Source organism: Emys orbicularis, chromosome 8 (genome assembly GCF_028017835.1).
Source record: "Emys orbicularis isolate rEmyOrb1 chromosome 8, rEmyOrb1.hap1, whole genome shotgun sequence".
Classification (NCBI taxonomy): domain Eukaryota; kingdom Metazoa; phylum Chordata; order Testudines; family Emydidae; genus Emys; species Emys orbicularis.
The window spans coordinates 39289480-39302848 of record NC_088690.1 but is presented as its reverse complement, the minus strand read 5'-3'; the positions used below and the strand labels follow the sequence as shown (position 1 = coordinate 39302848).

General features: G+C 43.8%; 1 protein-coding gene across 1 annotated transcript in view; it reads left to right on the top strand.

Annotated features, from left to right (window-relative positions):
• Positions 1-13369, top strand: part of VCAM1 (vascular cell adhesion molecule 1) — a 67890-nt gene that overhangs the window by 15646 nt on the left and 38875 nt on the right. The window lies entirely within an intron of this gene.

Sequence of the window (13369 nt, the reverse complement as noted above, 5' to 3'; positions counted from 1 at the left end):
GTAAATGCTGCAGGTAAAGATTTGGTAATAAAGGGGAGCAATTATCTAACTGGTCTCCCATGTTTACGAAAGATGAATTCAAACTGGAACAGGTGCAAATGTAGGAGCTGGATTTTATACTATGAGAATTAATGTATGATTTGATTTCATCCTGTCAGCCACCCTTTTTGAATAGCAGAAAGGAATGACAGACCAGAACAATCCTTATGACTGATTATGGTCACCCTTTTGCTTTAGGATAAGTTATAATGTCTATTATGGTTTCCTATATGTATTGCAATATAGGCACTCTAGTTAAATATACATTTCTTTGTTTTAAGGTTTTAGTAAGTAAGAGACAGGATTCTCTATTGTGTCTATGTTAAGTAGATTAGAGGAACATTGAAGGCCTGGGTCTCAATGTAAATTGTCTTGGTTATTGATTGTAAAATTTAGCAAGGTTTAATTTGCAATGCCTTTTTGTTTGCTATAAAATACTACTGTTTGTATTCTCAATCTGTTTGTGTGAATGAGGTATGTATGCATCAGGAAAAGATAAGGTGTGAAGGCCATTGTTATAGCCAGAGTCAAGGAAGAAGGAGTGAAGAGACTTAAAGGACATCAAAGAATCATCAACGCGCATCCATAATGAAGGGCAGATTGACGACCCTGAGGTGAAGGCTGGCACCCCTAAGGACAATTGATTAAATCAGAACAAAGGACAGGATGACCCTCTCGGAGGTGTATTGGAATGTTTACACCAATTAAGAAGTAACTGGTCACAAAGGGCTGGTCTACACTGCGGGGGGGATCGATCTAAGATACACAACTTCAGCTACGCTATGTCGAAGTATCTTAGATCGAATTACCTAGGGTCCACACGGCACGGGATCGACGGCCGCGGCTCCCCCGTCGACTGCGCTACCGCCGCTCGCTCTGGTGGAGTTCCGGAGTCGACGGGGAGCGCGTTCGGGGATCGATATATCGCGTCTTAACGAGACGCGATATATCGATCCCCGCTAGATCGATTACTACCCGCCGATCCGGTGGGTAGTGAAGACGTACCCAAACTGACACAGCAAAATCCATAGGCTTCAACAGAGAAAAAACCCTATAAGAACAGGGTGCTTGGCCATGGGACTTTGGGTTCGTCTTGCCACACTCCAGGAGCATCGACCGCTCCCCTCTGCGACCAATCTGGCTGGCCACTAGATTGATCCAGACTCTGGACTGGTAACTATAAACATCACTGGCAGGACTCTGTGTGTGTGTGTGTGTGTGTGTGTGTGTGTGTGTGTGTGTGTGTGTGTGTGTGTGTGTGTGTGACTGAAGCATATGCTAACTGTGGTATGCTCAATAAATGCTGTGTATTTACCTTCCTCTATAAAGATCCCATGTGCTTTGTATGAGCATAACACAAAGAAAGGCTACTAGGATGATCAGAGGAATGGAAAACCTACCTTATGAGAGGAGACTCAAAGAGCTTGGCTTGTTTAGCTTAACAAAACAAAAGCTGAGGGGAGGTATGATTGCTCTCTATAAATACATCAGAGGGATAAATACCAGGGAGGAAGCGGAGTTCTTTAAGTTAAGCACCAATGTGGACACAAGAACAAATGGATATAAACTGGCCATCAACAAGTTTAGGCTTGAAATTGGACAAAGTTTTCTAACTATCAGAGGAGTGAAGTTCTGGAACAGCCTTTCAAGGGGAGCAGTGGGGGCAAAAAAACTAACTGACTTCAAGACTGAGCTTGATAAGTTTATGGAGAGGATGGTATGATGAGACTATGTACGATAGCATGTAGCCAATCTGTGACTGCTAGTAGCAAATATTTCCAGTGGCTGGTGATGAGAGACTAGATGGGGAGGGCTCTGAGTTACTACAGAGAATTCTTTCCCAGGTGTCTGGCTGGTGGGTCTTGCCCACATGCTGAGGATCTAACTGATGACCATATTTGGGGTCTAGGAGTTTTCCCTAAGGTCTGATTGGCAGAGACACTGGGGTTTTTTCGCAGCCTGGGGCACAGGTCACTTGCAGGAGCATAAATGGCCAATTCTCTGTAATTTGAAGTCTTTAAATCATGGTTTGAGAACTGTAGTAACTCAGACAGAAGTTATGGGTCTATTACAGGAATGGGTGGGCAAAGTTATGTGGCCCACAATAAGCAAGAGGTCAGACTAGATGATCATGATGGTCTTTTCTGACTTTAGAGTCTATGATTCTATGAACTGAAAGAATAGGAAGATGAGATGAGGAATTAATTATTAGCAGGGAAAGGTTACAAAAATCTGTCTGGTTGATGGAAGAAAGGGAAAGTAGCGTGGAGGGCTGGGTAGGCACTTCTGCAGGAACCAAGAAGGAATGTTACACAAAAGAAAAGATTAGCATGGATCCCATCTGAAGGTACTATTGGGTGAGATTGAGTTGATAGGGAGTGTGATTTTGTTACCTGATTAATGCAGATAGGTTGCTGGAAATTTTGAACTGGTCGGTAAGGAGATTTGATAGCTAAGTGAGACTGTGGAAAAAGTTTAATGAAACCAATGTGAATGCAAGTGCTGATACTTGCTTACCAGTTTCAGCTTTCATCCTAAGGAACTGGTTGATAAAGGTTTAGTTCTAATGGAGGAGATCATATTGTTGGAACAGACTTCTAAAGATAGAATAGGTTACCTCCTTGTCAGCAGATTGCCAGTGTATTTTAGGCTATTGGTGTTTGCTTTGAGAAAAGTGCTTAGCATTAATAAGACACTAGTAACTGCTGTAAGTAAATTGCTTATGATATTAAACAGGAAAATAATTTGAGTTTCTTTGAGTTCTGTGAACAATTTTGCAGATCAGAGAACTGTGAGGACTTAAACTTCCAGGAACCTTTTATTAGCAGACTGAACACATGGGTTCAGGATCCATTACCTGGGCGGGTGAATGGAGAAGAAAATTCCATGAGTGAAATGTTGAGCCATGCTAAATGTAAGAGGACTGTTATCCCCTTACTAAAACTCAGTGAGGGTTTTTTTTGGTGTGCTAACTCCCAGTGCCAAAAGAAAGAAGAAGGGTTGATGGGAAATCAGGACCCTGAGACTGACAGTCCCCAGGAACAATGGGGAGAAGCCAATGCCCCAGGTCAGCCTGATTTAGGGTTACCATCCGTCCGGGTTTCCCCGGACATGTCTGGCTTTTTCAGCTTTAAATGGCCGTCCGGGGGGGATTTCTAATAAAGTAGAAATGTCCGGGATTTCCCCCTTCCCCTCATGCAGAGTGCAGCGCGGCTGATTGGATGGCTGGGCCTGATTGAAAGCCGCTCGCAGCCACTGGGGCCTCTAGCAGCCAGAGTTCCTCCCCCTCCCCCGCTCCCTCCTCCCCCGCAGAGCAGCGTCACAGTGTTTGGCTGCACGTGGAGCTCGCAGCTCTCCCTCGGCCTGGGGGGGGGGCAGGCAAGGGATAGGGAACGGGGGGGTTAGATTGGTCGGGGGTTCTGGGGGGGCTGTCAGGAGAAGGGGGTGTAGAGAGCGGTTGGGGCAGGCAAGGGACAGGGAACAGGGGGGGTAGATTGGTTGGAGGTTCAGGGGGGCTGTCGGGAGAAGGGGGTGTAGAGAGCGGTTGGGGCAGTCAGGGGACAGGGAGCAGGGAGACTGAGGCTAGGTCTACACTACCCGCCTGAATCAGCGGGTAGAAATCGATCTCTCGGGGATCGAATTATCGCGTCTCGTCGGGACACGACAATCGATCCCCGAATCGACGCTCTTACTCCACCAGCGGAGGTGGGAGTAAGCGCCGTCGACTGGGAGCCGCGGAGGTCGATTTGGCCGCCGTCCTCACAGCGGGGTAAGTCGGCTCCGATACGTCGAATTCAGCTACGCTATTCGCATAGCTGAATTTGCGTATCTTAAATCGACCCCCCCCCCGTAGTGAAGACCTGCCCTTAGATAGGGGGTGGGGTCCTCGGGGCAGTTAGGGTGGGGGGGGTCTCAGGAGAGGGCAGTCAGGGGACAGGTAGGGGGATTCTGAGTGGGGCGGGAAGTGGGAGGGGGCGGGGCTGGGGCAGGGCTAGGGCGGCACCCCGTGTCTTCTTTTTTGATTGTTGAAATATGGTAACCCTAGCCTGATTGACAGGGCGGGCAGGCTAATCAGGGAGTCAGGAGGCCAGAGGGGTCCTGTCCTCCATCCTCTGTGTGGGATTGCCTGGGTCAGACAGAGTGGGGCCGAGCTAAGGAGAAAGCAGGGGCCAAGCTGAGCTGAGGAGCAGAGCTGTGCCAGCCAGAAGGGCTAGAAAAGCAGCCCAGGAAGCAGGTCAGAGCTGGGAGCACAGTCACAGAAGCAGCCCACAGAGCAGACCTGTGCTGGGAGCAGGGCTGCAGCCACAGAGCCAGAGACACAGCCCAGGGAGAGCAGATCCTGTGCTGGGAGCAGGGCTGCAGCCAGAGGGGCCAGAGAAGCAGCCCAGGGGGCTGGAGGCAGAGCAGCAGCATCAGTGCTGAGGCAGAGTGGGGCTGGAGCTGGAGCAGTCTGGAGCCGGGTGCGGTGAGCAACTGGGGCCAGCCAAGGGAGGACCCTGGGCAAAGGGCTCAGCGCAGAAAGACACCCCCAGCCAAGGGTCCTTGCAGGCCAGACTGGGAGGGGGATCTTAACCCGACGGGGGCGTGGGGAGGGCTGACGCTGGGAAGAAGGGTACCACGACCCAAAAGCCCAGAGGTGTGTGGCCACCACCAGAGCAAGTGTCCAACCCACAGCTTCCCTGCAGCACAGCCAGGGCCTGAGAAGGAGGCCTGGGACCTACAAGGAACAGACTGTGAACTGCCCTGACATTCCAGAGACACTGTTTGTGACGTTCCCTGCCACAGAGCGGGGTGATGTGTTTTCCTTTAACCTTTCCTATTTTTCCGTATTCCTTTTAAAACTAATTGCTGATTAAATAAAATTGTATTTGCTTTAAATCGTATGTAATGATCAGTGGGTCAGGGAAGTGTCCAGTGCAGAGAGAGTACCCTGGAGTGGGGACACCCTAGTCCCTGCCCTAAGTGACCATGATAAGGTTGGGGGTCGAGCCCCCCAGGAATCCTGGGCCCAGCCTTGTTGGGGTTACAAGGACTCTGCCACAAAGGAGAGTGGAAGGGGAGTCCTCGAGGGCAGGGAGGCCTCTGGGTAAAGGAAGTGGGCGTGAGGACTCAGATCCTTCCGCTAGCCCATTTCACCGGGGTAGTGCAGAAGCCAGAAAGGTCCCCACAATAACGGGACCATTCCCCCGCTTACATAAAGAAAGATGGGAAATCTAACAGTTTACTTTTGCAATTTAACATCCTTTTCCCATCTGTAAAAACATTTATATAGTGTTTAGCCCCACACGCATATAGGATAATTTCTCTGTTAAGGCTGCTATAGTGATACGAATTATGGACATATAAGGGGAAGAGTAAATTGTGAACCATATGAAGCGATTGCTCTCATAATGCAAAAGAGAAGGTGAACATAAATTCTGTAACATAAGTTGGAGGCATGATGCTCCCTTTGGAGGGCACCCATGTGAAGAATCCTATTACAGACTCCCCTGGGGTAGTAACTGAGTACAAATATTTACATGTGAAAAAATGGTCTTAGCAGGATCTGAAGGCTAAAATGTCTGACTTAATGGGCCTGAGCTAATGGGAGTTCATATGGAGGGCTTGTGAGGCCTATACAGTGGGTTAATTTGCTGTTTGGTGTCCCTAGTATAGCAGTTCCTTGATCTGTTTTATTTTGTATCATCTCACCTTGCAGGAGAAAGACCTGTGAACTCAGTTCAGTCCCTGAACTGAGGCCTTGGTACATAGAAAAGCAGTTCAGGCTGAACTGTTCAGCTCATCTCAATTCTCAGGTGTGACTGGGAGATGAATAGGCTTTATGGCACAGAAGTCATGTAATGTTATTTTTTTAACACATTGACTGTTAAAAGCAAATGAGAGATGACTTTTCTTCATATCTTGTTAATCTGCTTCCAAGTCTGTAAATATATTGTGACAAAGTTCCTCCTCTATCTTGGTGGGTCCTGCGCTTATTGGCGGATTTTCTTGCCTCAGAGATTCACAATGTGGGTTGGGGAACAGCCCAGAGACCTTCCCCTCTGGGAGAACCCACAGTCCAGGTCAATTGGGAGGTTTGGGGGGAACCCGGGCCCGCCCTCTACTCCGGGTTACAGCTCAGGGCCCTGTGGACTGCAGGGCCCTGAGGCTGTCTATAGTGCCTCCTGTAACAGCTGCATGACAGCTACAACTCCCTGGGCTACTTCCCCATGGCCTCCTCCAAACACCTTCCTTATTCTCACCACAGGACCTTCCTCCTGGGGTCTGATAACGCTTGTGCTCCTCAGTCCTCCAGCAGCACACCCTCTCACTCTCAGCTCCTTGCGCCTCTTGCTCCCAGCTCCTCACACTCGCACCACAAACTGGTGTGAGCTCCTTTTTAAAACCCAGGTGCCCTGATTAGCCTGCCTTAATTGATTCTAGCAGCTTCTTCTTAATTGGCTCCAGGTGTCCTAATTAGCCTGCCTGCCTTAACTGGTTCTAGCAGGTTCCTGATTATTCTACTGCAGCCCCTGCTCTGGTCACTCAGGTCACTCAGGGAACAGAAAACTACTCATCCAGTGACCAGTATATTTGCCCTCTACTGTACCCCACTGGTCTGGGTCTGTCACAATATGAATATACTGACCTCCTTTTCCATCAGAGCTCTCATGCATTCAGACTTGGTACTGAACTCATGAAAGGGAAAATGGGGAACTATGGTACTGTTTAAAATGTTCCATGGACTTGCATAATGAAACATCCCCCAATTTTGAACTCCCAAACACAGCTCTGGGGGCTGGGGCATTTACCATTTGTATCATTACAAAAATATGTGCCAGACTTGCAGAAGGAGGGGGAGGCTTTCTTTCCAAGTCCTATTAAGCTACTTCGCAGCTATCTTTTCATAAGATAGTTGCATTCTTTAAACATTTATACTCGTTGCTGATTGCCAGCTCTCACACTGCATTGAATCGCTTGAAGCACTTCTCACCAACTTTAACTGCCCACTTGCTGACCAAAAGTAAAAGTGAAAAGAGGAAATCATCTTCCGATCCTGTGGGCAAAAGCTGTTTATGTTCTCTGGCAAAAAACCTGGCAAAGGCAAACTATCGCTTTCTGTGACTAAACAAGAAAGCCTGTAAAGAAATACACATCATTGCAAGGAAATCATTATGGTTTGAAAACGTCTAGTGCAAGTGGTTAAGATTTCTGTAGAAAAGGAGCCGTATAAACATAAATCCAAATCTACTGACAAGTCATGTGAAAGCTTGATATTGTGGGTTATTCTAATTATCCTGACTGAGGTTGTAGCATTTCCATTATTAAAAAAAAATTAAAAAAAATACAAACACACCCAAAACCAAGGGCTGAGGCAATTATTTAACACTTTAGCAATAAAAAATGCCCCAGATCTGTGTTTGGTATTAGGAGATAAGGCATTCTAAAGTGCTCTGATAAAAGCAATCCTCAGACACAAGAAAATTGCAAGACCGATCCATTAAAAGAGGCAATGTTAGATGTCTGTCCAATTTCCACAGAGTAGTAATGTCCCCAGGCAGAAAGGCCTAATGAAAGCAGTGAGTAAAGTATGTGGGAGAATGTGTTAAAAGGAAAAAAAAATGTTTAATAGAATGTAAAATGGGATAGAGTGGAAGGGACATAAGGCTGGGAATCGGGTCTGAGTTCTACATCTAGCCTTGCTATGTGGCTTGACTTGACTTCTCTGTGCCCCATTTTCCCCATCTGAAAATAAGGACTCATAGATTCCAAGGCCAGAAGGACCATGGTGATCATCTGGTCTGAACTCCTATATAACACAGGCCATAGAACTTCCCCAAAATAATTCCTAGCTCAGACCTTTTAGAAAAACATCCAGTCTTGATTTAAAATTTGTTAGTGATAGAGAATCCACCACAAGCCTTGGTAAATTATTCCAATAGTTCTCCTCTCACTGTTAAAAATGTTAGTCTTTTGATGGTGGTGACTTTGTGAAGCTTTTGAGATCTAGCAATTGAAAGGGATACATAGCTTTCCAACAACCTTATTGAAGGTTATTATTAATAATGGGAAATAATCTAAATCCAAACTTTTTTACTGTAGCCTTTAGTGTCCGGTCAGCACAAAGGTTTTAACTATCCTTGAAACTCTCTTATAAGATCAATGCTTGTGGGCAATTTATTTCTTATGGGTGGGTTTTTCAAAAGCCCCTAATGGATTTAAGTGCCCTACTCTGGGAATGATTCATCATCAAACACACATAGTCTATCAAGGACTAGTGTGCAAGTGAGAGTGACTACGGTTGGTGGTGTCGCACCAGGTATTATGTAGTGAATTTCCCAGATCTGGTTCAATCCTGCAAATCCACAAATCTCTGGGTCGGCCCCGTGGGTGGTGCCAGGTAGGGTCAGGGCATGTACCCCTATGCACATCTATGGAAAGTTTGAGAGCAGCTATTCAATATTTCATTGTCTCTTTATTCTTCAATATGTGGCCCCATGCCTCATTTACTGAACACTATTCAAACCCTGCACAGAGGATAGATTTATTAATTTCCTCATGGGCTTTTCTGTGGTGTTCCTCACTTTCATATCTGAATGCTTCACAAACATTCATTAATCTCCACAACGCCCCTGTGAGGTCAGAAGGTATTACTTTCATTTTACAGATAGGAAATTGAGGCCCAAGAGAGATTAAGGTCAAAAGTATCCACTAATTTTGAGTGCCCAATTTGAGATGCCTACAACTTTATTTTTCAGAGTATTTACCATTAAATAGCACTTTATATATTCAAGCACAGCTCCAATTGACTTCAACTGCAGCTATGAATGCTCAACACTTCGGCAAATCAGACCCCAGGGTCTGAAGTTGGCACCCAACATGAAAAATGTCAGCCAAAAGGATCGTGAATCATAGGGTTAGGAAGGACCACAAGGGTCATCTACTCTAACCCCCTGCCAAGATGCAGGATTTGTTGTGTCTAAACTATCCAAGACAGATGGCCATCCAGCCTCCTTTTGAAAACATCCAGTGAAGGAGCTTCTACAACCTCCCGAGACAGTCTGTTCCATTGTCCTACTGTTCTTACAGTTCGGAAGTTTTTCCTGAGATTTAATATAAAGCTGCTGTGCTGTAGTTTGAACCCATTGTCTCTTGTCCTGCCCTCTGTGGCAAGAGAGAACAACTTTTCTCCATCTTTTTTATGGCAGCCATTCAAGTATTTGAAGACTGCTATCGTGTTAAAAGTTTTGCAAAGTTATAAGCAACTGAAATCAGGGACTTATGATTGGAAGTATCAGGCAACCTTGGTTATTGCTGATATTAATGTGTGTGTGTATTATATACAAAAAAGCCATGTCAAAAGAACTTTTTATATGAGTCAGATACATGAAATGCACTAGGGGCTTTACTATTGCCAATATATTTTACATGGAAGTCACTCAAACATTATGGTGATGGAAAGCAGTACAAAATCCTAATATATATTATGTATAGATAAGGTATAAGATATATAAGAGGAAGAACAAATAATGTTTCTACTCTATGTATGTGTGAATACAAGTATGCTCACATAGATATCCATATCCATGGGATAACTCAGTGGTTTGAGCATTGGCCTGCTAAACCCAGGATTGTGAGTTCAATCCTTAAGGGGGCCACTTAGGGATCTGGGGCAAAAATCAGTACTTGGTCCTGCTAGTGAAGGCAGGGGGCTGGACTTGATGACTTTTCAAGGTCCCTTCTAGTTCTATGAGATTGGTATATCTCCATATATTAATCTTTTAGATTAATATCTTGGCAAAGTGCTTTACAGATATAAACTTTATTTATAAAATATCAAACCTGATTTTTGAATCCCTCGAGGGCAATGATTCCAGAAACATAAAATAAAGCGTATTGCTGTTATTAAGATTTTCAGAAGAGCTACAGATGCTTTGAAAATTGGGCCATAGATTCTCAGACACTAAAAGGTTTAATTTGAAAATAGGATTATTCCCATAAATTGCTTCATCTACTCTAAATGAATATCCTGGAGAGGGTGGAGACTGGCAATGTCTCCCCTATTGTTCAAAGTTTCACAGGTCTGTATTAATCTTAAAACTGACACTCTTTTTATTTTTTCTTGGAAGCTGGTGTTGAGGTCTGAGAATCTGAGGGGCATGCTAAAAAAAAAAGGATAGACCTCATGAGAAGTCATACTGCTGCATCCTGTACTCTAAATTACTAGAAAATAAAGAAATATAGTGACAAGGTTGAGAAATGTCAGAGATTGACTGGTACTTAAAGGGACTTCCTGTTAATCAATGTTCTCAGCCAACCTGGCTATGTTTCTGAGGTGGTTAAAAAACAACCTTGAGAAAGTACGAAGATAATCATTGAATGATCAACTCAAAACCTATGACCTCGGATCAGTCAAGAGAGTCAGTAACATTGTCTGCTGTGAGTTGTAGGCAGGGAACACTTTTCAAAGGTGACTAGGCTCAAGGCCCAAAGCAGGACTTTGATGTGTACTTTGTTATGACCCTGTATCTCTATATTAGGAAGAGACCTGCATTATAATGGAATATGACCTTTGCATAAGACAATGGGAAATTTTTTTTTGTATTGTAACGTCATTGAATTATACTCAAAAGATTAGAAAATAACAGAGTTCAGAAGAGCTAAATGCAAAATTATCAAGAAATAGGATGAAATGAAAAGAAAAGAAAAGCCTGAGTTTAATTTCAATTAAATTGGGAATTTAATGCTGTAATATCAGCATTTTGGAGTTAAAAGGATTAGAGGGAAATGATGTGATTTTTATCAGTTTTATTAGAACAAATATTAAAGAACCAAACCCTCCACCCGACCAAAAAACCCAAATAAATAAAAACAAAAAAACAAAAACTTACATTGCTTACTTTTGTTACACTGAGTGACTCTGCAACAAAATGGCAGATGAAATTCAACATTGGTATGTGCAAAGTAATGCCCATTGGAAAAAATAATCCTGACTACACATATACAATGATGCGTTCTAAATTAGCTGTTACAACTCAAGGAAGAGATCTTAGAGTCATCGGGGATAGTTCTCTGAACACTTCATCTCAGTGCTCAGCAGTGGTAAAAAAGAATGCTAGGAACTATTAGGAAAAGGATAGATAATAAGATAGGAAATATCATAAAGAAGCTAGAATAGGACGACGGGTGGATCTCTCCAAAATTGCGCTGTATGGTATACTACCTATGATTCTCTGGCATTGGTCCCTGTTGGAGACAGAATATTGTGTTAGATGCACACCTCCTGTTAATAAGTTAGTGACAGAACATTGTCATAATTGAATGGTAGTGGGGTTTTTTTTTTGCTTTTTCGGGGAAGGGAGATTGGACATGGGATATAAATGGAATTTTATTTATGGAGAAAAAGGAAAAGTTGTGTTTCCCCAGGAAAGCACATAATAATGTTTCCAGAAGCTGCTAACATTACCCATGCTAGGAGAAAAAATATTCCAGTGTTTTCTTTAATATTGGTATTACGGTTGCACTGCTTTACCTGCAAGTTACATTTCAATAGGTCTATCTTTATAGGTTTTGATGACACCAGGAGGTTTTTTAATTCGAGCATAAAACCCCCTGATTACTGCAGCTTCACCAAGATTTAGGAAATTAGTTTGACTTAATGCAGAATTTTCCTTTTTTTTTTAATTTTAAAAAGATTGTAATTATTACTACAGAACCTCAGATATGTGTGAGGTGCTTCATAGTGCAGATTAGCTGATATAATCCCTGTCATGGGCACTTTACAATCTAAATTCCTGATCCTGCACAGAGCTCTGCAGGGGTGACCCACCTACTTCACTGTGCTTGAATGCAATGATCCACCTGCACAGAATTCACTGCAAGAGTATAGCCTGGGGTTCTAGAGTGGGCACAAGGGTTGCAGTCACATGGCCCGCATTTGATGCAGTTATCTCTAAAACCTGTTGCAAAACTTTAAAAATCAGGATGTTGGTTAAGGGGGGGATTTTCTATGGTGCATAAGGGAATTAGGCTCCTAACTGCCTTTGACTTACCTCTCTTAGGCTCTTTTGAAACACCTACATTAATGGTTTAAATTTCAATAGCCATTTTTGAAAGTAATTGCCTAGTGCCTTCTCCCAAATAGACCATTTCACACTAAATAAATTGAAACCCGGAGAGTTTTTGGCTTGGAAGAGTATTTGAAAACAATGTGGCTATAACACATGCATAAAATCCATCATACTCCCATTACAAAGTGGATTCTGTCAACAGTCAGCACAGGGGAAGATTAATTTAAGATAGGAAATCAGCAAAATAACCTTTAATCTTAAAAGCAGTATTGAAGCCAAGCGTATATCAGTTCTAGAACAGAGTGCAATGTGTTTGTCCTCCAGTTATCATTTAGGGGATGACTTGATCTCCCCTTTGGCTTTTGTCTTATTTTTGTTGAATGGACAACTGTTTCCTTTCGTGATAATCAGTAAGGCCAAGAGAACAGTGCTTTCCTCTTTCCCCTTCTGGTCTTTTTGTGTGCTGGCACAGGTGACATGTTACCTTTATGGGGAGATGGACTGAGCTTCGCCTGTGATTAATCTGAGGCTGTGGGACTAGGGATCAGCTAGTAGCCTGAAGGCAGGAGTGGAAGTAGGGCGGTACCCTCCAGTATGCAATACCGGAAAGAAATTTTTAGCGGGTACAGGGTACCGGAAAGACTTGGGGCTAGCCCCCCCTCCCAGGGGGGGTGGGCTGGGGCTACGTTTTGCTCCTTAAAGGAGCATAACAAGGCTAGGGAAGGCATCATTCTTTATATGGCTTTAACAGCACAATACATATGCTAACAAACTTAAACAAAGGCTTTGTTTAAGTTTATTAGCATATGTATTGTGCTGTTACCTTGTGTCAAGAGGAGAGGGGTGTGGGAGGATGGAAGGTGTTTAAACAGTGTTTTTGATTCTGTTTCTCCCCATTGATCTGAATTATCCATGACATCCATACTGTATCACTTCAAGTCAAAATCATTAGAGGAATGCTTCTGCTTGGACTGACCAGGGCATGTTTGGATTCTCATGTCAGCCCAGTTCTGCAGCCTGACGGGAATCAGGTGTTGCCCCCAGTGTACACAGAATTCTTCTTTGCAGCCAAACTAGTCTAACATGCATTTTGTTAACTGCAACTGGAGCAGCAAAACAAAGAAAACAAATGTCTCATTTTCCAGCTTTATGGGTGAGAGAACTATAAGTGAAGATTATAATGCTGGACACTAATGGCCTTAAACCAGCTGCCTCAGGAATCTGCCAAGAACTTTCCTGAAAATATGTTCCTCATCTTAGCAACAGAGCTAAAACTTATC